We start from the raw sequence: 27,966 nt of genomic DNA, 5'->3' as shown, positions 1-27,966 counted from the left end.
AAAACACATCCCTTATTGTCAACAGGGTATTTTTCTGGATATAATTCAGCTACCTGTGAGTTTAATTAACTTCCATTAGTTTCCCATCAACTGATAAAGCTGGGATGTACTGACTGAAATTTTAAATCTCTCGACGAACCAGGTTGAAGACCCGACCTGCTGGTGAGGAGCTGCCCTTCTGAGATTTTGATCGGGGGGGTCAGCAGGGCCTCCTTTCCAACAGCTCTCTCTCACAGGAAGCAGGAGGGTAGCCTTCCCTTTGCTACAGAAAACTGGAAAATGAGTCAACCAGGTGAGCTGGGCTCGAGTCATGGGAAGATTTTGTCTTTTAAAATGGCTTCTTTTCTGATTAGGAAAGTGACCCTGATGTCCCTAATTAAAATTTAGAAAATGACAGAAGCAAAGAGAAGAAAATGAAAATCACTTTACTCACAGTCTAAAGGCAGTCACTCTTACTTACCGTGTATATTCTGGCTCTTTATAGATACACATATATTCACCCACATACGTATACCTTTTTTTATAAATAAGATTTTTTTTTCAGATTTTATTTATTTATTTTTAAAGAGGGAAGGGAGGGAGATAGAGAGACAGAGAGAAACATCAATGTGCGGTTGCTGGGGGTCATGGCCTGCAACCCAGGCATGTACCCTGGCTGGGAATCGAACCTGCCACACTTTGGTTCGCAGCACACATTCAATCCACTGAGCTACGCCAGCCAGGGCCATATACCTTTTTTTAAAAAGAGGAGTGTTAAAACTTGGGTTCACAAAGTAATGGCACTTGACTGGTTCTCACTGTAATTTCCTCATCTGTTATACATGGGTACAAGTTGGTCTATATAAGAAAGGCCTCTTCTTGCAGCCTCAGCCTGAATCTCAGCTTCTCACCTACCTCCCTGAACAACATGAACTTCAGCATACGCCCCAGCTTCTCCAGACCCAGGGCTCCCTGCAGTTGCCCAGCTACTGGGTCTGGCTGTCCAGCAGCATGACCACAGCATCTATGCAGGTACTGGGGGCTTGGGCTCCTGGATCTCTGTGTCCCATTCCACCAGCATGAGGGGCAGCTGGGGATCTGGGAACCTGGCTGCAGGGATTCCCAGGGGTCTGGTGAGCAAAAGGGGCATCCAGAGTGAGAAAGAGACTATGCAATGCCTGAATGACCACCTGGCCTCCTACCTGGAGAGGGTGAGAAGCCTGGAGGCTGATAATTGGAGACTGGAGATCAAAATCTGGGAACTCTTAGAGAATAAGGGAACCCAGGTCAGAGACAGGGGGCATTATTTCAAGACCATTGAGGACCCGAGGGCTCAGATCTTTGCAAATTCTGTGGACAATGCCCGCATCATTCTGTAGCTTGACAATGCTTGTCTTGCTGCTGATGACTTCAGAGTCAAGTATGAGATGGAGCTGGCCACGTGCCAGTCTGTGGAGAATGACATCAATGGGCTCTGAAAGATCAGTGATGACACCAATATCACTTGGCTGCAGCTGGAGACAAAGATCAAGGCTCTCAAGGAGGAGCTGCTCTTCATGAAGAAGAACCACAAGGAAGAAGTAAATAGCCTACAACACCAGATTGTCAATTCTGGGTTGACCGTGGAGTCGGATGCCCCCAAATCTCAGGACCTTGGCAAAATCATGGTAGACATCTGGGCCCAGTATGACAAGCTGGCTCAGAAGAATCGAGAGGAGCTGGACAAGTCCTGGTCCCATGAGATGGAAGAGGGTACCACAGTGGTTACCTTGCAGACCACTGAGATAGGTGCTGCTGAGTTGACCCTCACGGAACTAAGACGTATGGTCCAGTCATGGAAGATCAACCTGGACTCAATGAGGAATCTGAAGGTGAGTTTGGAGAACATCCTGAGGGAGGTGGAGACACGCTATGCCATACATGTGGAACAACTCAATGGGATCCTGCTGCACCTGGAGTCAGAGCTGACTCAGACCCGGGCAGAGGGGCAGTGCCAGGCCCAGGAGTATGAGGCCCTGCTGAGCATCAAGGTCAAGCTGGAGGCTGAGATTGCCACCTACCGCAGCCTCCTGGAAGAAGGGGAGGACTTCAATCTTGTTGATGCCCTGGACAAGAGCCACTCCTTATAGACCATCCAAAAGACCACAACTCGCAGGATTGCGGACGGCAGCAGAGTGATGTCTGAGGTCAATGACACCAAGGTTCTGAGGCATTAAATGCAGCAGAAGTGGGACATCCCTTGGCAGAGCAGAAGGCCGATAAAAAGTTCATTGAAAGATTAAAAAAAGTCCTCTTCTTTATATAAAATTATAAATAAAAGCTAATGTAAAAGTGTCATATTTTAAAAAACAAAGTAGTTATTTTAGTAGGTACAAATAAAGCACAATCTAAAAGCATAATATGATATTCAGTAAACATAAGTCTCTCTCCCACAGCTATCCAGTTCTTCCCAGAGGCAACCAATGTTACTGGTGCCTTATTTATTTTTCAGAGAGACTCTAAGCATATACAAACATATCTGTAAAGTGTAACAGCTAATTTAAAGGAAGATTTCTGGTTTATATACGGAAGTACAGCCAAAATATTTTCAATCTACTAGAATTTTTTAAAATGTGTTTTGTTGTTGTTTTGTTTTTATGCTTTAATTTCCTTTATGGCTAGAGAAAGCATCTTGTGTATGGTCATTACTGTTATCGTAGTCATCAGCAAGCATGAATTAAGCGCCTATGGTATGCAGTTTTCTGTAAGAGTACCTTCACTTAAGAGAATGAATTCTCCTGATTTGGGGGGTCGCAGTTGGCAAGATGGTAAATGCATAACAATGATACTTTCTCCATTTCAGAAGTAAGGAATTCATCTATATTTTCGTTTAGAAAGTCAGAAGGAAAAACATCCCGGCACAATCACATTTAGAGGTGAGTAGGTCACATGTGTTTAGGAAATCAATGTAGATATAGTAGTTCTCATTATTCATGTATAGCCACCATGGTGGTGGGATTAGTTTTCTATTGCTACTTTAACATATTACCACAGCCTTAGTGGCTTAAAGTAACACACATTTATTATGATATAGCTCCATAGATAAGAAGTCTGAAAAAAACCCCAAAAACAAACAAAAAAATAGAAGTCTCATGGTAGGTCTTATTGGGCTAAAATTGAGATTCTGAGAGGGCTGCATCCCTTTCTGAAGGCTGTAGGGGGGGAATCCCTTTCCCTCCCTATTTCAGTTTCTAGAGCCTGCCCACATTTCCTGGGTCATGACCTCCTGCCTCCTTTCTCCTTCAAAGCCAGCAATGTTGCATCTCACTGATCCATCTTCTGGACTTGTCTTTCTCTGACCACAGTCAGGAAGGGCTCTCTGTTTTTAAGGTTTCATGTGATTAGATTGGTCCCAGATAATTCAGAATGATCCAGAGTAGTCTTCCTATTTCAAGATGCTTAATTTAACCAAGTCGCCAAAATCTCTTGGCCATGTATGATAATATATTTACAGGTTCTGGGGATTGCAATGTGGACATCTTTGGGGTGGTGTTACTCTGCCTGTCACAGGGATCAAGAGAAATGAATTCCCAAAGAAACGAAGCAATCTTTCTAAAGTGGACACTTGCAGGATTACAGCCCCACTCAGGGGTGACACTGAAGGACAACAGTGAAGAAAAGTCCTTCCAAAGGGCAGAACTTGGAACAATAGATTTTTGGCTGTCCATATCTAGGATGAGAGATGACCAGAAGTGTGGATCTACACTGCTTCATGGGCAGTTACTAATTGTTGGGCTGCTGGGTTAGGGACTTGAAAGTAACAGGATTACAAGGTTGGTGACAGAGAAGTTTGGGGAAGAGGTATGTGGACGGACCTCTTTGAATGGGCATGAACTGTGCAGGTGTTTGTGCTTTACACGAAAGCCCATCAGAAGGCATGAACTGCAGAAAGGGCTCTTGCTGATCAGGTGGACAAAATGATGCTCTCTGGCATGTCAGTTATTTTCTCCATTCTTCCCAGTGTTTGCTCAATGGGCCCCTGAACAAAGTGGCTGTGGTGTCTGACATGGAGGTTATGCATGGGCTCAGTCATGGGGATTTACCTGTACTAAGGCTGACTTGGCTAACGCTATTTCGGAGTGCTTAATCTGCCAATAGCAAAGGCCAGCATTAAATCCCCTTGAGCAGTTTCTCCAACCCATAGCTTCTGTAGTGCACAGTGACCACTGGTATCTGGTGGCCAGTAGCTGGCACCCTTCAGGCAGTTTCATAGTGGAGTGTCTCTGATGAGATACCTCCCCATGAGTAGTTTTCCCCAGCACCCTAGATGACGGGTTTCCAGTAAGTTCCAGAGGACAGATTTCTAGTGAGTTCTGCCAGTGCAGCACCCAAGAGACTTCTCTGTCATCCAGTGAGTCACTGCTGTGCTTTCTCCAAAATCTGGATCTCAAACCTGGGGACTAATAACAGATAAAAAAGAAATAAACCCTTTCATTAATTTGATTGATTATTGTCTTGAAATTTCCATCTTATCATGATGAGAAGAATCAAAGTCTGGTCTAGTCCTCAGAGGAGGAAGGTAGTCGCAAATTTCACACCTCCTAAAAAGGACATAATATTTCTTCAACAACTCATGAGAATTTATTTCTTATGTTTAAACCTGAAGTTGAATGCACTAATATAATTCTGCATGACTTTTCTTTGTAATTAAAATCTATAAATCCTTCATATTTGCGTTAATTTGTTTTATAAGGTTTGGTGTACAAGGTTGACTGTGACAGAGAGCTCACTGTGTGAATGAGGCTTTCCAAGCTCCCCTGTAGTTTCTGGATAATGCATTCTATTGGTGCCCAGGTTCTGAGGCCGCTTCAAAGCCTGAAACAGAATAATTAGCCTTTGCAGGTGTCGTGATTTACAACCTGCTTTTATACATACTATAACTTTTAATAATCTACTCTCCAACCTTTAAGGTTAGTTATGATAATTTAAGTAATATAAGTTTTTCTTGTTCAAATGTTATGTTTTTGTTGTAGAAAATTTAACAAACATGGAGGAATAAAAATAATAAATGTTTAGTGACTATCAAGTGATAATTGTTGTTCAAACTTTAATGTGTATTCTTCCAGTATAGTTTTTAAACATATAAAGACATTTTTTTTGGTAAAAATGGAATCATATGGCATATAACCTGCTATTTTACCTAACACTGTATTATGACTATGTTTTTATGTCATGATTTTAATCCTTTTGGGTTAGGACCTCTTTTAGTCTAATGAAAGCTACATTTCCTAAGCCCCAGAAGAAGACCCTGCAATTAGGCAACTGAGGTTTATCAGTGAATGCACAGAGGAGGATCCAGAATTTGTGGGATTTGAAGCTTGTGTATACAAGCTTGGAAACTCTCTTTTGTTTGTTTTATGTTCAACTTAATTTTGTGTTTGGTTAGGTTGCATGCTTTCTTTTAAAACATTTAAACAATGCAAAATATATAAAGTGGCAACACTTACCCCAACTGGGCAGCAAATAATTCAGGTCAACAGAATGGTATTTTCCTTTCTAGAACTCTGTTCATGAAACTGTACATGTGTAATATTTCCTATAATATTGATTTAAAAAATACAAATGGGATCATACAATCCATACAAACAACTTGTTTTTTTTTCTAATTTGATAATACTATATTAGACATTGAATAGTATTTCTTAAATGTGAGAAAGTGAATTTAATTTTGACTCTCCATTTCTATGTTTCAATTTAATTTAATGGTTAGCTTGTATAAAAAATTACTTCTTTAATGTTTTCTTTTTTCTTTTTCTACTTTCTTTTTTTAATACATTTTATTGATTATGCTATTACAGTTGTCCCATTACCTCCCATCATTCCCCTCCACCCTGCACACCCTTTCCCACCCACATTCCCCCCCTTCAGTTCATGTCCATGTGTCATAAGTTCTTTAGCTTCTACATTTCTCATACTATTCTTGCCCTCCCTCTATTTTCTACCTACCATCTATGCTACTGATTCTCTGTACCTTTTTCCCCTCTCTCCTCCTCCCACTCCTCTGTTGCTAACCCTCCATGTGATCTCCATTCCTGTGGTTTTGTTCCTGTTCTACTTGTTTGCTTAGTTTCTTTTTCTTTTTGTTTTAGGTGTGGTTGTTAATAATTGTGAGTTTGCTATCATTTTACTATATTTGTTTTTTTTATCTTCTTTTCTTAGATAAGTCCCTTTAACATTTCATAAAATAAGGGCTTGGTGATGATGAACTACTTTAACTTGACCTTATCTGAGAAGCACTTTATCTGCCCTTCCATTCTAAATGAAAGCTTTGCTGGATAGAGCAATCTTGGATGTAGGTCCTTGCCTTTCATGACTTGGAATACTTCTTTCCAGCCCCTTCTTGCCTGTAAGATTTCTTTTGAGAAATCAGCTGACAGTCTTATGGGAACTCCTTTGTAGGTTACTGTCTCCTTATCTCTTGCTGCTTCTAGGATCTCTCCTTCATTTTTACCTTGGCTAATGTATTTATGATGTGCCTTGGTGTGTTCCTTCTTGAGTCCAACTTCTTTGGGACTCTCTGAGATTCCTGGACTTCCTGGAAGTCTATTTCCTTAGCCAGAATGGGGAAGTTCTCCTTTATTATTTGTTCAAATAAGTTTTCCACTTGTTGCTCTTCCTCTTCTCCTTCTGGTACCCCTATAATTTGGATGCTGGATCGTTTAAAAATGTCCTGGAGGTTCCTAAGCCTTTCCTCATTTTTTTGAATTCTTATTTCTTCATTCTTTTTTGACTATATGTTTTGTCTTCCTTCTGGTCCACTCCATTAATGTGAGACCCAGCTTTCATTCCATCACTATTGGTTCTCAGTGCACTTTTCTTCATTTCACTTATTGTAGCCTTCATTTGTTCATCTAATTTGCGACCAAAATCATTCAATTCTGTGAGCATCCTGATCACCAGTGCTTTGAACTGTGCATCTGATAGGTTGGCTATCTCTCGGTCACTTAAAAATACTATTGTGGGGCTTTCAATTCTGTTTGAGCCATCTTTTTGTTGTTGTTGTTTCTTTGGTCTGGTCATGCCTGTTACGTTGAGGGGTGGAGCCTTAGGTGTTCACCAGGGAGGGGCACCCCATTCGCTGGGTTGTGACATTGTATGTGGGCGCAGGGTCCGAGAGGGAACAATGGCGCTAGCTCTGCTCTCCGTTGGGCCTCAGTCCCTTCCGCCTCTTCCCCCCAGCAAACTGGGCCCCTCTGGTGCCAATTTCTGTGTGGGTGGGCTTGTGCATGCCGTGAGACTTTCCAAGGACCTCTCCTGTGAGGCTTGGAGTCTCTCCCTGAGCCTCAACCCCCACAGGTGTTTCCAATCAATGTTCCAAGGCTCTATTTCCCAGAGTTGTGATCGTGGGTTGCATGCAGTGCCTTGCTTCACAATCGTTGCCTCGCTGGGTCTGCCAGCTGCCACTTACGCGCTCAGGGTCCATCCACTGTGGTCTCGCATGCCCCGGATGCCTTATGCACCTGGTCCCAACACTCTGCTCTCCACGCTGTGACCTGTGCCCGATTGCTGGACTACGCCCCTCCTACTGGTCTGGATAAACAGGTCTATTTTAACTTCTTGGTTGTCTGACTTCCATACAGTTCAATTTTCTGTCAGTTCTGGTTGTTATTCTGTTTCTGAATTATTGTTGTCCCTATCTTGGTTGTGCGAGGAGGTATGGTGTGTCTACTTATGCCTCCATCTTGGCCGGAAGTCTCTTCTTTAATGTTTCCAAATCAGTTAATTGTTAATTAGGTGGTCTTTTGGAAATGCTGAACAGTTTTATTAAGTAAGAAGAAGAGTACTTCTAGTGTTTGTGATTTTTGTTCAAATGTTTATTATTTTATTTTAAATAAGTTATTAAAAAGTAAAACAAAACACTTGTTCAGACTGCAGGATTGAGAAACTGACTTGAAAATAATGGGAAATTGTCTTTTTCAAATAGCGGGCAGGCCCTCTAAAAGAAAAAAAATCACATGTGAACATATATAAATTATTTATATGGATATTTATTTAGAATGCAAAATCACAATATCTTCCTAGGCATTTGCAGATCTAGGTCCCTTTCAAATGAGATCTATTCAGGAAATTTACCAGAAATAGTCATGTAGAAATGCTTCCTGATTGCAACCTGTCTTCCCCTTATCATTTGGAAAATTCTTTAAGTCCGCAATTTAGTACTCACAGGAACCGGCGAAAATTAGGGGCTAAGAAAGCCCTCTTAGCTCCTCACTTTATTAGCCTCAAGGTAAATTCACATCTGTTCATGAATTAAACCCACTGGACCCTGGTTAAGAACTCCTGATTTACCACATCATTTGTAATGGCTTCCTAGTGATCTATATTACAGCTGTACGATAATGTGTTTAACCAGGTGCCTTCTGTTGAACATTAAAGATAGTTTATAATTCCACTTATAAGAATTTATAAGTGGAATTATAAGATTTATAAGAATAATCATCCTTACAGCTAAATCTCTACATCTTCCCTGGTTATTTCTTTAGGATAAATTCCTGTAAGTGGATCAAAGGGCATCTACATTTGAATGTTTAGATTTGGCTATTTAGATTTGGTTATTTAAGTTCCATTTCACAAATAAAGAAAGTGAGGGTGTAGTGGCTTACAGATATGGATCTTTAAACTCAACTTTTTAGTCCCTGAATCATGTATCATTCACAATCTACCACATGACTCCAGGAAACCGTTTGTCACTGTAAAATCTTTTGTCTCCAGAACTTCTCCATTGTGTGAAATACTAGGGTTGCTTCCCTCCATTTCCCAGCCATGCCACATTCACGTAGGTTCAGCTCATGTTGTTCTTACAACATTTCTGCTCCATGGTCTATTTGTGATAACATTTCAGTTTGGCACAAGACAGCTGTTAGGTATTTTGTTGGGCGTGATCATGAGTATTGTGTCTAGCAGGAGGTGCTCAATAAATTGGCGATCATTGAATGACATTGAATAGTTACAACAATCCTACAACTTCTGTGGACTACTCATGTTTCAGAAAGTTCATGGCTAAGCTTGTGCTCCTAACATTTATGGTTCCAGATGGAAATGGCTGTAGACTTTTGAGAGGTCTATGACTGTTCTAAATCTGATGGCTGTAGAGTTTTCTTATAAAGTTTGTTGGATTTTGTATGTGTGGAGAGCAGGACCAGAACAGCATTGGTCCAGTTAAGACAGGATAAAGTGTGTAAAGACAGTTAAGTGTGTAAAACAAAATGATGTCATTCATGTCAACCACGTTGGCAGCCAGTCAGCCATGCTGCTTTGGTTCCAGAAGGAAACTACCTAAGTCACACCAGACACATCTGGCAAAAACATATGCTTAAGTTTTCTGCACTTGTGACAAGAACAGCCACATCTGCAGAACAGGACCGCCCATAGATAGTCGTTTTGAGAAAGTGCCTACTTGTCATCAGGGGTGCCAAGACACTTATCAAGAGACCCAGAGGGGTGGAGTGCACCACTCTCAAGCGCATAACTGAGGCTGGCTCCAGACCACTGCTGGGACAGCTGAGTTCCACACACCAGAGTGCTGCTCCACATCACGCTGACTTCCCTTGGCATCTGCTGCTGGAGGCTCTGCTCTGCTGGATCCAGGCTGTACCCTCTTCAACCTGTGAGACCAGCTCTTCCTTGCAAAAGGGTTATGGCTTCCTTGCCCACGGTGCTGTCTCCTGGACCTATTGGCTGAGACTCTGGGTCTCAGGTTTGTTTTCCTCCATTAATTGTTATGTGTGTGTGTTTCTTTTAGATTGCTAGAGTATAAATAGGATATTAATGTATGTTGATGTTTTGCTTTGAGTGAACCTACATATAATAAAAGCTGAGTGAATAGCATAGTTACCTTGTATGACTCTTATGTATTCCTTTGTGCTGGGTTGCTCAGTAGGTAACTAGCCAAGCAGTTGCCCGGCTGACTAATTAGAAAGACTATATCACTAAACATACTTGTATGTTACTCTACATACGCAACAGTATGTTACTTTATGAAAGGTATGCAAGTAAGAAAATCAGCAAAAGAGAAAGAGATAGCTGGCTGGGCTCCAATGGTAACCTTTCTCTTCCCTGACTAGTCCCAAGTTAAAATAATTAAGTGTTTATTGGTTACCTACAAGGCACTGGCTAGACTGTAATGAGGAATCCTAGTTAAATGAATATCATTATAAGGTTAGACTCTTATCTACATCAATTATTTATGTTTAGTTTCATGTATCATTGTGAAGTGTTTTGAGGAAGCTGTTTAAAGTAGTGGAAAAGAGTGACAAATGGGATTGGCTCTGCATTTTACCTAGTTGTGTGTGTTAATTTACTGGGTTTGTGTTCTGGCTATCACACCACACTAACAATGCTTTGCTAAAATGGAATTCAAAATCTACAAATGCAGGCATTCACATTTATATCTTTCTATATTGCTGGTTGATATGTTTATGAAGATACTGTTTGAATAAAGTTTCATATGTATTACATATACTTAATTTCTGAAAAATGTTAAATATTCTTTGATAATTAGGCATTCTTAGATAATGCTTTTCAAACTGGATTGTCTGGGGTGGTATGTTTTAAAATTATTTAAAATACCATAACCTACTTTTTGGTGCTTATAGTGGGAGAAACTAAGGCATTTAAAAGGTGATAGTCTCTTGTTTATCCTAGTAAAGATGTCTATCTGGCTAGGGCAAGCTGCAAGAAGATTACTTTTGGAACTTCCTTCACACCTGCTCAACTCGTTTAAACATGATGGTAAGAAAGCAAAATAAGAACTTCACAGCTCTCGATATATTTCCCTATCTCAGCAATTTTCAACCTTTGGAAAATCAACTAGTTACTAAAATTCTGCAGCACACCGAAAAGTGTTATATTTTTTGCTGATCTGACAACAAAAAAAGGTGTAATTTTGATTCAGTCACACCAGATGGCCATTCTTGTGTTGGCTGTTGTCATTTTATCTGAAAACCTAAGGGCCTGACTAGATAGTCAGGTTTTGCATGTTTTAAAAAAATCTTGCAGCACCACAGCGTGCCCCCTGCGGAAGGCACAGCGGTTGAAAACTCCTGCTCTGTGTAGTAGTAGTGTTACATTCTTTGTCAGCTACTATAAACAGCAGGAAACATGACCCCATGCTCTTGGAAAAAAAAGGTATTTATTAAAAATATATTACAGTCCACACAGGAGGGGTGTATCAGTATTTAGCTTGTCTGAGACATAACTTTCTCAGATAAAACATTCCGTCTTTGCTTTCAGTGGCCAATTTAGCACTGCCATTTTCGTGACTGTATGCAGGCACCATACAAAATAGCCAAAAATAAGTCAGCATGCTATTTTGTTCCCTGCTACACTAGGCATGTAGGTTTGGCCATAAGGTGCAATTTCGTTGTGCCCTGTGAGCCCAGCTAGGGAAACTGCTAGTCTGCTAATGTATTATGGATTTTCCTTGAGGTCAGGAAATAGCTAAACATTACCGTGGCCCCAGGGACTGATGTGACCTGGTATCACGTGGGGAGAGGTAAGAACCGCTTGTCCGGGGCGGCTAAATGGTAATAGGGGTGAGCACTGGCTTAATTCCGGGAAAAGACGGGGTCTCTAACTGGGAGCGTACAAGAAGGTGATATTTCGGAAAGTGGTTATCCACCTGGCAACCCGTTTTGTTCGGTTGGGCGGCTGCTGTAGTGGACGCGGGCCGAAGGCGCGCGCAAAACCCCCTCCAGCCATCTGGAAGAACCACCCCAGCCCTACCCTTCCATGCCAGCGCACTCTCTCTTTTTGGCCATGCGCGCTCCACACCCTCGGCCACGCGCGTGACCCGCCCTCTGTTCCGTGCGCGTTTGCCACGCCCGCGCACACGCGCGCGCCCCGTCCTCCTCCCTCCCTCCTTCCCCGCGCGCGTGAGCTAGCTGGCCAAAGCGTGCGGTGGGCGGGGCGCCGCGCTGACGTTGCCCGGGATGCGGGAAGGTTCCTCCGCTGCCGCCGCCGCCTCTGCCTCGCCTGCTACCCGGGTTTGTATGAAAACACCCGGCAGCAGGCGGCGAGGAGTCCGCGGTGCGTCCACAGAGCAGCCGCCTGCACTGCCTGCGCCGAGCCAAGTGGTGTGGTTCTGTCCACTCCCTGCTCGCTCCCCCTCCTAAGCTGGTGAGTGCCCCGCTGTCCGCGCCTGGCCGGCAGACCCTGTACCACGGCTTTCCCGCCGGGGGGCTGTCCTTCTGCTCTCCCTGGGCCGCAGCGTCTTGGGGGCGGTAGAAGCCAGGGGAAGAGCGACTCCTGGCCTGCCGCGGTCTGCGCCCCGAAACCCCTTCGACCCTCACCTGACAGGTTGTGTAACGCATGTCTTTGGGGACGTGGACCGGATCTTGAGGGGAAATCCCTGATGGGCTGGGGTTTTGGCTGTTCCTGGAAAACGCTCCATCCCATTCCCATCCACCAACACCTGGCCGCCCTCCTACCCCCACCCCCAAGGAGAGTCCTCAGCACGGTCTCTAAGCAAAGGCGGCCCTCGTGCCCTGCTCCTTCTCTAGGGCCCCCGAGCGCCAGTCGCCGCTGTGCGGTGCAGAGCAGAGTCGAGCAGAGCAGAGCCGAGGAGGGGGGCGGCGGGTCTTGGGCTGTTGCACGCCCGCTTCTCCACCCACTCCAGTACCCAGCCCAGCACCCACCCTGTGGGAGTGCCAAGCGTCAGGGTGGGGTGGGTGTGGTGTGACCCCGGCGATGACTAGTTTTGTTTCCTCTCAATGGGTGTTTGGCCCAGAACGTGTTCTCTGTTTACAACTTGTCACCTTGTGGGTTTGATTTGAACCTGAATCAGATCGCCCTTGATGACTCTGCAGAGTTTCCCAACAGCGGGTTCTTAATTGCGAGTGTTCAGTTCAAGGACTCCTGCAGCCCCTACGCAAAGGCTGGCTGGCTTGTCCCCCCTCCCCCGTGTCATTTAAGCCTGTTACTACCAGCGTAGTTTTGAATCCGTTGGTTTGCTTTCCTGGGCATTACCCAATGTAGAATAGAGTTTTAATACATCTAATATACGCAATATGAATGTTGGCAACTGCGAGCCCATTCCTTGTTTTCAGATAGCTGGCTTACGTGCCTGAAGGTCTAGGGCAGCTGATGACTTAATACTTTCAGCACTTCGTGGTTACTCCTTTTCACTTATCTTTCGTGTTCATGTTGTAATCTTCGTGTAAATCGAGTCATCTCTTTCTTTAATCTTTGCATTCCTCTTTTGAATTGCCTTTTTTTCCCTGAGAAAACTAGAAAGTTATTTTTGTAATGTATTGTGGAATGTTTTCAGTTCAGTAGACCAAAAAAAGTAGTCGTTTATTTAAGGCACTTTAAATAAAACATGAGCCAAAAGTTAAAACCAAACCAAACGCTGGCATCTCTATGAGGATGTCTTGTGTAATTACTGTGAGTCTTATCCACTCCTTATTTGTCATCCTTAAGCAGCGTTATAATATGACCTGTTCAGTTTCCCATTCTACTTGTCTTAAGTTCTACAATGAAGTTTTAAGGTCATTTTTAATGACCTTAGAACTCTGCCTTGAATTGCTTGGGCACATATTTAGAACTGCAGTCTCATTCTGAACTCTGAAATGAAGGGGGTAGAATGAGAGTTACCCTTGTAATTAGCCAATATTGCAAAATATTTTGAGGAAGAAATTTTTATTGACTCGAATTGAAGCATTATTCTCTTTAGAACAGTCTACCTAGAATCCTGTATAATGGTTTCATCGATTACAATAGCAGAGGGAAAAGAGGTTCAGGACTTGTGAAATTACCTAATTTGTATTATATTCTACATTTTGGTGTTTAAAAAAAATCTCCACAGTATTCACCATCCAAAATTTGCTCTTCTTGGTTGAAGTCCCTCAGTACTTGGAAGATGAACATCAGTTGTGATAAATCAAACTGTCAGAGGATTATCTTCAAGTTGGGGGCTTCCGGGAGGCAATGGGTGGAGTGGGCATGACTTTTAAACTTTATACATTATTGTTGGTTACAGTACTTCCATCCTGTAGTGTAGTGACTAAGGGGGGTTGGGCCTCAGAACCGAACTGGCTGGGTTTGAATCATGGGCTTGCTTTAGATGCAACTTATTTATTCTCTTTTTGTTTCAGTTTTCTCAGCTGCAAAAGTGGGATAATAGCAGTTACACCCTTAAGATGATATTGAGCCGCATATGAACTAACACACACGAAGTGCTTAGCCTGGCACATAGTAAGTGCTCAGTAAATACTATTACTATTACTGCTTGTCTCCAGTCTTTGAAGGGTTCTAGTAAGCTGAAGAAGGACTTTGGACTGATGGAGCATTATTCGTGCAGATTAATTCCACTAAGACCCATTCACTTTTTTTGGGGGGGGGGGGGTGCTAAATACAGGCCGAATCTCACTGTCCTACCTTGGAAGCACGTGATTTAGTTTTAAATAGAACAGCTGGACCGTGAGTGGGGCGTCCTGAGATGCTGCCTGAGAGCTGCTGAAGTATCCCTGTTTGTCTGTTCTGACAGAACCTTGGATTGTCTCCCTCGTGGTGGCGGCGGCTGCTATTTTAATCACCTGTTTTTGAGTATGTGATTGCATTTCTTTGACTGTCATGTGCTGCTATGAAAAAATTATCAAACTATTGATGGGTATGTAAGTTTTTATCAGAACAGTATATTACATATTTTCAGTGTATATAAACCACTTTCCTCTAAGCATGTTTTTGTTTTATTTTCTTTGTTATTAATATTGCACAGTGAGGTTAGTTTTGATTTGATATTGTCTTTTTAGCTTTCATGTAATTTTCTTAGGAAAGTTTTTTTTTAAATTAATGATTTTATGTACTTTTTGGTTTGTAGGGATCTGATAGTAATATTAAGTTCTCTAAATTAGATGTTTTAAAACTTTTAGTCTTGGGACCCTTTACACTCTTAAAAATTATTGAACACCTTAAAAAGAGTTTTTGAGTCTTCTCTGTTTTCTTGCTGTGCTAACGGTTTGTCAATTTTGTTAATGCTTTCAGAGAACCAGCTTTTGGTTTTGTTGCTTTTTTCTGTTCCTTTTCTAATCTCTATTTCATTTAACTCTGCTGTACTTTTTAAAAATTTTTTTCTCCCTCTACTAGTTTTGGGTTTAGTTCTCCTTTTTCTACTTCTTTAAGTTGTAAAGTTAGATTGCTTATTTGAGAACTTTCTTCTTTTTCAGTGTGTTTATGGCTGTAACTATCCTGATGGGCTCTACTTTCTCTGCATCCTACACATTTTGGTATGTTGTGTTTTTATTTTCATTTGTCTGTTAAGTATTTCTAACTTTTCTTGTGATTTCTACTTTGTCCCGTTGGTGAAGAGTGTGCTATTTAATTTCCATAAATTTGTGAATTTTCCAGTTTTCCTTCTCTTACTGATTTCTAACTTTATCCTGTTGTGGTTGGAGAGGGTACTTTGTGTATCTATTTTTAAAAAAATCTGTTGAGACTTAATCTGTGGCTTGACATAGACTGTATACTAGAGAATGTCCTATGGGCACTCTGCTGTTGGGTAGAGTGTATGTATGTCTATTTGGTTTATTGTGTTAAACCAGTAAACCCAAACAGAAAGACTGTCAACTTTCTGTTTTTTTCCACCCGTTATTGAGAATGGGGTATTGAAGTCTTCAACTGTTATCGTAGAGTTGCCTATTTCTCCTTTTTATTCTGTCAGCTTTTGCTTCATGTATTTTGGTGGTCTGTTATTAGGTATGTGATGTTTATACTTGTTCTATCTTCTTGGTCTCTTGAACCTTTTATTAACATGTAGTGTCCTTTGTCTCTTACACCATTTTCTAAAAAATTTAAAGTCTATTTTGTTTGATAGTGTAGATACCTCTGCTGTCTTTTGATTACTATTTGCATGGAATATCTTTTTTTCTTTAATTTTCACCTGATGATATATTTTTTATTGATTTCAGAGGGTGGAGGGGGTGGGGAGGAGAGAGAGAGAGGCAGACAGACAGACTATGATGTGACAGAGAAACATCAATTGGTTGCCTCCTGTATGTGCCCCAACTGGGGGTTAAACCTGCAACCTAGGTATGTGCCCTGACTGGGAATCAAACCTGAAACCTTTTGGTGTATGGGACGACACTCCAGCCAACTGAGTCACCCAGCCAGGGCTGCATGGAATATCTTTTTCCATCGTTTCACTTTCAGGCTACTTGTTTCTAAAGTGAGCCTTGTAGAGAGCATGTAGTTGGATCATGCCTTTTTTTTTTAATCCATTCTGCTAATCTCTGCTTTTAGATTGGAGCGTTTGTTTACTTTTAAAGTAATTACTGATAAGGAGGCACTAATGTCATTTTGCTCTGTTTTTATCTGCCTTACAGCTTTCTGAGTTCCTCCTATCTTGTATATTTTATTTCTTATTGGGAGTATTAGTGGAAGCTGACTTTGGCTACAGTACTTCCCTTAAAACAAATAAAACTTAAATCATTTTAATGGGTCATAGTTAGGTTAGAAGCAAAGGAAATGTTTCAAGGTAAGAATTCTAGTCTCATCTATCACCTACGTAGATTTAGGAATTTTGGCAGTTGTTTAAGTCTGAAAATAGTCATTTGGAATCTGAGTCGGGGGAAGAGTTATTATTAAATAAACTAGGTGAATTGAAGTGTAGTGGTTTTCTACTTCCCCAACAATAAGACCTTATAAGTTTTAGTATAATTAAAGCATCACATAGCAGAACAAATTAGAACTTTTATATGTGCCAGAACATCTTTTGTGGAGTAATGTGCAAAGCATCCAAACTTATGTTTTTAGTGAGGATGCATGATGAGGAAAGGTAAAAAGTGTAATCTTTATAGGTTTACTCTTACCCACATTTTTTGATAAAGTTAATGACAGTAATATATGTGAAATAAATTAGCCTGTGTGCAGATTGGGCTAATAATTGGATGTCGTATGAGTAAGGTAACTACTAGATGAAAATGTCTACTGTAATTTAGTAATTTAGAGTAGGTTAATATATACAGGCCATGTTCAATGTATATATTTATCCTCATTTAAATGGTAATAGTCTCTATTTGCCTGTTGCTGAGAATGTACCTCCTCTTTTCTTTACTAACAAAACAGATATTTTTTACTTCCTTCCCTCAGAGTTTCTCACTTTTTCCTTTAATGATGTGGCCAAGGGTTTGGGCATGTTCTCTGCGTTGTTTCTTATTGAAGACTCGGGATTGCATTTCCCATCACATCGACATAGCGGCTGTGGGGGAATAAGAGTAGCTCCCTTATGTTCTTGAAAAGCGATTTATTCCTTTCAGATGGTGAACAATTAGAGAAAGCCAACAAAAGATGGTGTGTATTCAGTGTAGCTGTTTCTCCATCTCCTGTGGCTGAACCACAGATACTCTTTTTTTTTTTTAATCTTCATCCAAGGACGTGCTTAGAGAGGGGAAGGAAGGGTGAGAGGGAGAGAAACATCGATGTGAGGGAGAAAACATTGATTGGCTACCTGGCCATGACCAGGGACTGAACTGCAACCTTGGCATGTGCCCTGACCAGGCATTGAACCCACGACCTTTCCATTTACAGGATGACACCACACTGGCCAGGGCCAGATAGTCTTTAACAATGGTCTTTTTCTGTTTGCCTGCACCCACTCTAGCAGGAACAATATCTAGTACTTAATAGCAAAAATTATTTTTGTTGATTAGAGCAATGTTGTTTTATTTATTGATTTTTAGAGCGAGAGAAGGGTGAGGGGAGAGAGAAAGAAAGAGAGAAAGAAAAAGAAACATTAATTTGTTGTTTCACTTCCTTATGCATTCATTGGTTGATTTTTATATGTGCCTTGACTGGGGATCGAACCCACAACCTTGGCATAAGAGTGTTGGGACAACACCCTGGTTACAGAACCAGCTAGTGGGTGCCTGACAGCTTGCTGCCAACAGGCAAAACTCTAGAGACAGAATTCAATGGAAAGGAAAAGGAATCTTTTCTTTGATGAACATACAATTTGAAATAAAGGCAAGTATCTGTTCCCAAACCCATTCCCTCGTAAACCCCCCAAAATAACCCTGCCACCAGTTGCCAGGCCAGACTGGTTTTAGCCTGCACCTGGAATTCTCTTTCCCTTTAAAAGTACAATCATTAGGAAGATGCAGGTGGCTGAAGCATGCTTCTTGTCATGGTCTGCTCCAGGCACCCCTTGGAGTCTGTGCGAGCTGCACCTTCTTGAGAACAGTTATCTGCCCTAAAGTCCAGTTTCAAAACTGAGCATTGTGATTTTCCTTAAAACCAATTCCCCTTCCTAAGATTACCCACATTATCATCCAAATTCTAGAGCCATCAATTAGGGAGAAAATACAAAGCAAAAAGGGAAATCATTGTCCTTCCAATATTGACCAAAATTTTATCTCAGTGCCTTATATCTTTTGTTACTTTACAGCTTAATGTGAAGTTTTAACCCTTAGAAACATCAGTTTCTTTTTAAAAATGACCTTTGCAAAGCAGAAACAAAACAAATCCAAAACAAAGACAGTTCCAGAAAAAGTGGTGGAGGGACTGGAACTAGCCTTAGAATCTTGTCTCACAGCGACTGGTCCCACAGACAACTTCTTCTAGGTCCAAATGGCCCAAAGCCTCTAACGGCAGAGACTTGCTCTCATACCAACCAGTACCGCAGACAGCCCTGATGGGGTCCAAATGGCACGAAGCCCAAATGGCAGAGACAGAGGATTCCTGGTGTAAACAAAACAGCTAAGTTCCCTGTAGTCCCCATAAGACCAGAAGGCAAGCAAAGAATAACTTTAACCAAAAACTGAGGTCTTCCTCATTTCAAGTTAAAACTCTCACAACTTTTTATGCTCATTTAGAAATAACTATAATTTCTTTTCAATCCTTGTTCCTTTTAACAATGGGAAGGACCATACCCTAACTCAGTATCAAGCAGTGGAAAGTCCCTAGATTTGCAAACACATAAATAAAGTAAAGGAACATTGTCACATTGCATTGGGGCCCACTGTCTTCATCCAAAAGAGAGATTTCAAATCTCCTTCCAGAGTGCTAGTCCAGCTGTCCTTTTCAGCATCAACCACAGCAGCAGGGTTCAAATCTCCCTTAGATGGTGCCCATTTTATCTGTGTGTGGTGGATCCAAGGGCTTAATTCCTGTGAAATTTAGAGTAGAGGGTGCTGTTAGTAGGATGTCAGAGGGACCAGTCCATTGCTTGGAGAGTCTCTGTTCAGGACCTTGAGCCTTCCAGGTCTTTAGTAACACTAGGCCCCCTGGGTGGAATGGGTGCAAGGGCTCATCAGGTGGGTAGGTGAACCTGCAATGAGCAAACTTGTGCAAGGTGGTTAGTGTTTGCCCTGAATGTTATACATGCTGCTCAATTTTTGTCTTGTGCTCCAAATCTAGGGAGGGAGAAGCATTCCCTAAACTGAGATTTGGAAGGGTTGCCCATAAACTATTTCAAAAGGGCTTAACTTAAGCTCACTTCTAGGTGCCACCCTAATTTGGACCAAGGCAATGGGGAGTGCCTGGTCCCATTGCAAATGCGTTTCCTGGCATGTTTTGCCAGGGTCGTCTTCATTGTGTGGTTTGTTTTCTCAGTCTTTCTTGTAGATTAAGGTCTCTAACATGCATGCAATTTCCACTGTATTTGTAGTGCCTGCCCAACCTTCTGGGAGATCCCTGAAGTGAATGATGGCCCATTGTTGCTCTGAGTGCTGTGAGGAAGTTCTAACCTAGGAGTTACTTCTTTAAGTAGACGTTTCATTACCTCAGTCACCTTCTTAGTTTTAGTGGGGTATGCCTCTACCCACCCAGAAAAAGTGCCCACAAAAACTAACAAAAAATTGAAATTCCCTTTGGTTTTAGGCATCTGTACAAAGTTTTCTTGCCAGTCCTCAAATGGGCATAACCTGTATATTGTGCTCCCTTTTTCACTGGGGTGCATTCTGTCTTAGGATTGTTCCTGGCACACATCTGGCAGGCTTGGATAATGGTCCTCTGAATGGTTCTTTGCAAATGAGGGCTCTTCAGATGTGGCCTAATGAGGTCCATCAAAGCATCCCTTCCATAATGGGTCCCTTCCTGTAGGTGTTTGAGGATGGGATACACTAGAGCCTCAGGGAGGAAGACCATGGGTGTTGATCTTCCACATGGAATTGGGATCAGTGTTAGTGGATCCTCATTCATGGGCCCATTCCTCATCTTACTCTGTATACTGGGGTTTAAATTTTGACAAGTCTAAGCAGGGGATCAAAGTCTCTAGGTGTGGCCCTCTGGCTGCTTGTTTTGGTGCTTTATCCTTGCTCTGGATAGGGAGGCTCCCTGGACAAATTGGGTGCCCAGGTGGGTGTTCGAGGGGGAGATCCATCCTTCGTCATACTTTAGGGGTAGCTAGTGGTGAGGGTAGTGAGGTGGGGTCCTCTTGCTACTAACCCTGTGCTCCCTGGGTTCAGGGCATTCATGAAACCCATTTCCTCTTCTTCTTGTGTCTTATTATCAGGGAGGGGTTTCAAGGCCCTCTCCCTCCCCTGCACCATCAAATGGACCTCTGTCTCTGGTGAAACCCTGTTATGCAACAACATAAATGCCTTGACATAACAGATTTCACCCCATTTGTGTAACTTGGCAGTACTGTTCCAGTTGCGTAATGGCACAGTAATCTAGGGAGCCATCTGCGGGCCACCTTTCCTCACATTCCAAAACAAATGTAGGCCACACAGTATTACAGTAGCAAACCAGTACTGGGACATGGCATACCAGCTTCACGTACTCCAGTGCTCTGAAATTCTCCCCAGTGGGCTCCCTCCAGTAACCAACACAGAACAGCCCCTGCCGGCCCAGATGCACGGCAGGCCCAACCCTACGTGTGACCAATACTTTTCTTGAGCTGGAGTATACAAAATTGCTTGCTTTTCCTTATGTGTGGGCTAGCTTGAGGAAACTGATTTTGCTGTGTGATCTTCTGTTAAAGTCAAATTCCCACATATAATTTTGCTATGTGCCATCTTTAAATATATGAAAGTCAACTTTCCCAATGTAAGGTAATGAATACTGTGAGTTCAGATTGTTAATGCAGCTTTTTTTGTTTTAAATTTATGTTGGATAAATAACTTAGAATACATCTTCCAGAGACCCAGGTAGGTCAGTAGTTTGGCTTTTGTGTAAAAGTACATAGTGTTTCATCATGGGGTGTCAGCATCGAGGTGCAGAGGATAGAAGTTCCAAACCGTCGTTTAGAAATGGTTGAATTACGAATGTTCTTGCAGAGACTAAGCTTGTATTTTTTGGAAGCAGCTTTGTTGAGATATAACTTACCATATAATTTTCCCATTTAAAGTATGCAGTTCCTTGGCTTTTAGTGTATTTACAGTTATGCAACAATTACCACAATTGATTTTAGAACATTTTTATTACCTCAAAAATAAACCCCATGCTCCTTTAGCCTCTCCTCCTACTAGTTACCTAACTAGGTAACTAGTAACCTGTCTCTGTAGATTATTTATTCTGGGTATTTCATGTAAATGGAATCATATAATGATATGGTTTGATGACTGGCTTTTTTCATGTGACAATATTTTCCTTTTTGTGTGTTATTTTTAAAATTGTTAACATATTTTCAAGTGTCATCTAGATAGCACATATTTGTACTTTCCTTTTATCATTGAATAATAGTCCATTATATGGATATATCACACTTTATTTAACCATTTATCCATTGTTGGGCATTTGGGTTTCCCATTTTTCATATTATGAATAATGCTATGAATATTTGTGTAGAAGTTTTTGTGTGGATACGGGTTTTCATTCTGGGGGTGTATACCTAGAAATGGAATATCTGAGGCATGTGGACACTTTGTGGTTAGCCTTCTGAGGCACTGCTAGACTGTGCCATTTTATGTTCCTGTCCGCAGTGTATGAGGATCTTAGTTCCTTCACATTCTTGCTAACACTTGTTGTTTTAATTGCTTCTTACTTACTGTAGCCACTTTACTAGGTGTGAAGTGTTATCTCATTATAGACTAAGTTTTTAAATAGTGGTTAGGCAAAACAGGAATGATAGTAGTCTAAGATGGAATTAATATTGCAATCAAAGTGTTTACTGGACTGACCTGGGACTGGAAACTTCAGTAGCCATTCTTAACTCTGGCTATGCATGATTAGTATCATTTCCTAACTTGAAAAGTGATGTCAGAGATTGATCCAGTCTCTGAGGATATTGTATGGTATTTTTCCCCTCACAAAATTCTTTATTGAAAAAGAGAACAGTGGAGATACAGTGGTAGGGAACAGAATCTACTTTAAATACCTTAAGCGTAGAGGGTTTATTTACCATAGGATACTAAATAGCTTAGCAAACTGTTGGGATGTACAACATCAATCTGGTCCATTCAGGAGATAGAAACCACACAGTAATTTAACGGGGAAAGATTCATATAAAGAATTGTTGACTGTATCAGGGGACTGGAGCAACAAGGGACTTACCAGTAAGAAGTAAAGGTAACTCTAAGGAATATGGGAGTAGCTGATACAGAGAGTACTTACTACTCCCAAGGCTGAGATAGAGTGGATCTCCCTCCCCCACTGAGGTCTGGACCTTGTTGGAAAAGGGCAAGGTCAAGGCAAGTAGCTGTGGGTGGCAAATTTGCTGGATATGTACCTTCTGGGGTGCCAAGAAAAACTGTTCATGGGGAGGTGTCTCACCCGAGTCACTGTGCTACAAAACTGCCTGGCCTTCTGTTGGAGAAGCGGCGTGTGCTGCAGGAGCCTGTTGCTGGAGAAGCCACCCTTGTTTCAGGAGTGGGTCCCGGAGGAGCCGTGTCTGCTACAGCCTGGTGAGCACACTGGAACCAGAAGCAGAGTTCTTTTATCTGCAGTGTCTTTCCTGTGCCCTCTTGATAAAGCTTAATATTGTGTCAGCTGGCAAAGAGATGAATATTTTTAGAGCATATGAGGTCTATCTAGAAAGTATCTAGCCAAGGACTGTGGAAAAATAGAGACACTGAAGAAGATACAAGCTACAAGAAATGTTGTACATAGGACAATGACACCTCAGTCCCCTTCAAAGTAGGCACCTTGGGACCTCACACAGTTCTCCCAGTCGCCATTAGGTGCCCTGTCGTATTTTCCTGAATCTCATCAAAGAGATCTCTTCATTGGTCTCTCAACTTTAGTCTGAAATCTCTTCCCTTTCAAAGGTGATTTTAGTTTTGGGAAAAGCCAGAAGTTGCAGGGTGCCAGATCTGGGCTGTAGTGGGGCTGAGTCACCTGGGTGATTTGATGTTTCACCAAAAAACTCTACATGAGACGTGATACACGAGTGGGTGCATTGTTGTGATGAGGCTGTCAATCATTAGTTGCCCATAGCTATGGCTTTCTGTTTTGTGTTAAAACAAATTTTACCACAAAGTTTGTTGCAGATTCGTTTCTCTACTCATTCATTTTGAATGTGACAGCACACAGTACACATGCTCACCCAATGGCATCTACCACCCCCACTGACTAGTACAGTGAGGTCTTCACTATTCATGCATGTGCGTTCCAGTCCATTCTCCTTGCCTCCAAGGTTACATCAATGTTGTGCAAAACATTCTCATTATATTAACAATGGCTGGACTTTTCCTGGACAGACCTTGTACAGCCATTTTCATAGATAAGCAAAAGATTAATTTGGAGATGGGGGCAGTAAGTTAATGTATGGCACAGGTATTAAGTGGTTTATAGAACTGGTCAGAGGTATAAAGAGACTCTAGGTTGAGCTTTAAGGAACAACTCCCAAAATCTCTGTGCAGAGGCACAGAGCCGAGAAACCAAGAGTGGTATTGTTTCTTTTAGGTTAAGAGGCCTCCTGTGTGTAATTGTGAAATTTTTCCTAGATCTTCAGTGCTAGAATCACACTCATGTTTTAAAATCAGGAAACCGTTGTGGTCAGGAGGCTATGGTGATCAGATATCTTCTGCTGTGCGTACTAGCTGTAGAACTAGACAGGACTGGACCTGGTCTTGTTTGTACCTGCCCTGCCCGAGAGAGGCTAGACCAGCCCTTCTCGATCTGTAAACACAGGAGGATCCATGAAATAACTTTTAGGTCTTGGGGTACTCCTCCATGAAGATGATAACATCTATAGCTGTGATATTAGTTTGGACAGAAAAGTTGAGATATAATAATTGTTCTTACCACCTCCAATTCAGTCCGTTGGTGATGTAGGGATCTTCTGTCCTGAACAGGATGAAATGGGTGCTCCTTGACATTGGTCAGAGGCGAGGACAGCAGTTGGTCAGTCACGTCTGCTCCCAGCTTGGGAGAGGAAGATACTGGGTACCACATGGGGGTGGCACTTGAGAACAGAGCCAGGCGGCCAGAGGGCCTGTGGGAGACCGGCTTTGTAGGAACAAAAGGCTGAAGTAACTCTCCCCCCGCTTTGCTATGGGAGTTCGGGAGTAGTTTGTTTGAATAATTCTGAGAGTTGGCAGGGAACTAAAACTAGTTCAACTTTGGACTGAATGCAGCACAACTGGTTTGCCCGACTGTGGAACCAGCGGGGTGAGGAGCCTTCCCACTGGCCGGGGCACCTACGGCAAGAGTGGGAGGACTCTCATTAGGCCTTGGGGCCTGTGAAGTTCCCAGCTGTTGGCTCAAAGGGCCGTGTTTGGAAGTATTAGGTTTTATAGTAAGTACTTCAGTAATGATTGCTGTTGCTCTTCTGATAATGATAATTTTTCTGTCCATCTAATTGCTTTGGTCATCTAAGTAATCTACTCTTGTGCGGATCTCCATCCCAGAAAAGAATATAAAGTCTAATGTGAGCTAGTTGTGCAGATAGAAAAAATAGATTTTCCTTTTCTTAAATTTCCTATTTTACTTTTACTTTATTTAAGTAGGCCTAGGAGTCAAACCACAGATTTTTATTATACAAGATATTAATAAAGTATGTCCTGTGTATATGGTATGTGCAAGAGTATTTTTATTTTTATTTATTTAAAGCAAACAAAAAAATCTTTAACCAACCTTATTGAAAAAAAAAACAAGGTAATTAACTTAGCTTACCATTCAGGTAACTAAGCTTCTTTTCATGATTTTTAAAGACTCATATGGTAAAGGTAATCAATTTCTGTTAAATAACTGTTTTCAGTATTTTTTTTAAAGGTAGGCTTGCTAGACTTAGTTTAAATAAGTAACATAAGCTAATTTTTTTTTTGGTAATTTTTATTGTGGTAAAATATATTTATCGCAAAATTTGGCATTTAAACCATTTTAAGCTCACCTTGGCTGGTGTGGCTCAGTGAGTTGAATGCAAGCCTGTGAACTGAAAGGTCACGAGGTTTGACTCCCAGTCAGGGACTGTGCCTGGGTTGTGGGTTGGGTCCCCAGTAGGGGGCGTGTAGGAGGAAGCCTATCCATGTGTCTCTCACACATTGATGTTTCGCTCCCTCTCTTTCTTCCCTCCCTTTCTCTCTAAAAATAAATAAATAAATAAAATCCAAAAATAAAACATTTTAAACTTATAATTCAGTGACATTAATTATATTCCCAATTAATTAACCATTACCACTATTTATTTCCAAAGTTTTTAATTATCTCAAATAGATACTTTGTAATTACCATTAAGCAATGACTACCCATTCCCTCTTACCTTCAGCCTGTTATAACTTTTAATCTACTTTGTATTTCTATGAATTTGCCTATTCTAGATTTTTTCATATAAATGGAAGTAAAGCACACAGTATTTGTTGTTTTAGTTCTGGCTTATTTCAGTTGGCACAGTGTTTTCAAGGTTAATTCATGTAGCATATATCTGAACATTCCTTTTTTCTTTGTTTAAAAGATTTTATGTATTTATTTTTAGAGAGAGGGGAAGGTGGGGGAGAAAGAAAGGGAGAGAAACATTGATGTGAGGGAGAAACATCGAGTGGTTGCCTCTCATCTGCGCCCCGTCAGGGAACTGAACCTGAAACCCAGGCAAGCGTCCTGACCCAGAATCAAACTGGTGACCTTTCGCTTTGCGGGATAATGCCTAACCAGCTGAGTCACAGTGGTCAGGGCAGGGAAGTTACTTTTTATGGCAGAATATTATTACATTTTACCTATATACCACATTTTAACCCATTCATCTGTTAGTGGGCCCTGGGTGGTTGCTACTTTTTAGCTATTGTGAATAATGCTGCTATGAACATTGGCATACAATTACATGTTTGAGTCCCTGTTTTCAGTTATTTTGGGTACATAGGAGTAGAACTGCTTGGCTATATAGAAACTCTACATTTAGCTTTTTGAGGAACTGCCAAACTTTTCCACTGCGGTCGTACCATTTTACATTTTCACCAGCAGCATATGAGGGTTCTAGTTTATCTCCATTCTCGACAACATTTGTGATTTTCCACTTTTTTGATTATAGACATCATAGCAGGTGTGAATAATGCTGTGATTTTTATTTGTACTTCCCTAGGACTGGTGATGTTGAACATCTTTCCATGTGCTCATTGGCTATTTGTATATCTGCTTTGGAGAAATGTTTATTCAAATCTTTTATCTATTTTTAAATTGGATTGTCTTTTTTTTGTTGAGTTGTAGGAGTTCTATATGTATTCTGAATATTAAACCCTTACCACATATATGATTTGAAAGCATTTTCTCTCATTCTGTAGGTTGTCTCCACTTTCTTGATGATGTCCTTTGATGGACGAAAGTTTTAAATTTTGAGGTCCAATTTATCTTTTTTCTTTTATTCTATGCTTCTTTTGTAATAACTAAGAATTGAGTGCCTGCTGCCAAACCCAGTGTCATGTAGATTTAGCCCCATGTTTTCTCCTAGCAGTTCAGGTGCTGATTTTTTAGGTTGTTGACTCATTTTGATTTAATTTTTATATCACGTGTGATTAGGGATCCAACTTCATTCCTTTACATATGGAAATCCAGTTGTCTCAGCAAAGGACAGTCTGTTCTTTTGTAATTGAATGTACTTGGCTCCCATGTCCAAATCAGTTGGCCATAGACATATGTGTTTCTTTCTAGACCTCAGTCCTGTTGCATTCATCTGTTTGTCTGTCTGTCACTACCACATGTAAGTTGATTTTTAGTAACATTATTCGCAACATGAAAATTACTGAGAATGTTAAATAACAAAGCTGCTAAAAGTTATAAGCCAAAATAATGTTACTAAGAATATTGTTTAAGACATAATTTATATGAGAATTTGAAAAAAAAAACTTAAAAAAATTGATTTTAGAGAGGGGAAGAGAGAGTTTTTGATTTATTGTTCTACTTATTTACGTATTCATTGGTTGATTCTTATATGTGCCCTGACTGGGGATTGAACCGGCAACCTTGGCGTATTGGGACGATGCTCCAAGCAACTGACTACCCAGCCAGGTCCTACATAACTTTATTTCTTTATTGTCTACTTTAATCTAGACCCAGGAGGGAGTGGAGAGAAACGCCTGTGGTTAAACTACTATTTTATTGTGAACTGGAGTTTGAATCATTTCTTAACTGTTGAAATAGAAATGATCTAAGTGCCCAGCATTAATCTTTGCAACTCCAAATTTACAGCGAACTTTTCATGAGATGTGTGGCCACTGTAGTTTTAGAGGAAGTCATACCACTCAACAAGAAGTAAGTTCACTTCTGTTTATGCCTGGGAACAACACTTTTGAAAACATGTGGGATCCTTCCCCCCTTACCCCTCTGCCCCAAATATATAGTAAGTCTTAATTAATTTGGATGTTGGGAAAGTTATTTTGACTTTCTAGTCATTTTTTAAAAAAAGTCTGTTGAATGAAAGAATAGAAAATTCTAAAATTCTTACAACTTTAAAAACAGACCATGTAATTTTTATACCTAATCTAAGATAAGTTTCCTCTTTAATAATCGAATTAATAAGAAAAAAATAAAAAAAGCATCTTTTGTTGAAGTAAAAGTTCTTTGTTATTGAAGAAAAACATCGAGAATACCTGTATCTTCTCATACCTATGTCTGCTCCTTAGCATGCTTGTTTTCTTTTAAATA

At 41.1% G+C, this 27,966-nt stretch overlaps 1 protein-coding gene and 1 pseudogene across 8 annotated transcripts in view; both read left to right on the top strand.

The window, feature by feature from the left end:
- Nucleotides 1–907: 907 nt before the first annotated feature.
- LOC123820214 lies at nt 908–2,195 on the top strand (annotated as a pseudogene).
- Nucleotides 2,196–11,927: 9,732 nt separating this feature from the next.
- The window catches only part of AGTPBP1 (ATP/GTP binding carboxypeptidase 1), a 128,808-nt gene continuing 112,769 nt past the window's right edge, over nt 11,928–27,966 (top strand). For 2 of the 8 annotated variants that reach the window (XM_045840564.1, XM_045840557.1), the window contains exons 1-3: nt 11,928–12,135; nt 14,112–14,211; nt 15,183–15,242. The gene's annotated coding sequence lies outside the window, so the exon portion shown is untranslated. Of the gene's footprint in view, nt 12,136–14,111; nt 14,212–14,503; nt 14,627–15,182; nt 15,243–24,609; nt 24,632–27,404; nt 27,574–27,966 lie in introns of those variants that run through there. The other 6 variants (XM_045840559.1, XM_045840562.1, XM_045840561.1 and 3 more) reach the window with 6 other exon arrangements.

This window comes from Phyllostomus hastatus, unplaced genomic scaffold (assembly GCF_019186645.2).
Source record: "Phyllostomus hastatus isolate PE091 unplaced genomic scaffold, TTU_PhHast_1.1 phas_contig_34, whole genome shotgun sequence".
In the NCBI taxonomy this organism is placed as follows: Eukaryota; Metazoa; Chordata; class Mammalia; order Chiroptera; family Phyllostomidae; genus Phyllostomus; species Phyllostomus hastatus.
The sequence above is the reverse complement of the archived record's forward strand: the minus strand, read 5'-3'. Positions and strand labels throughout refer to the sequence as shown.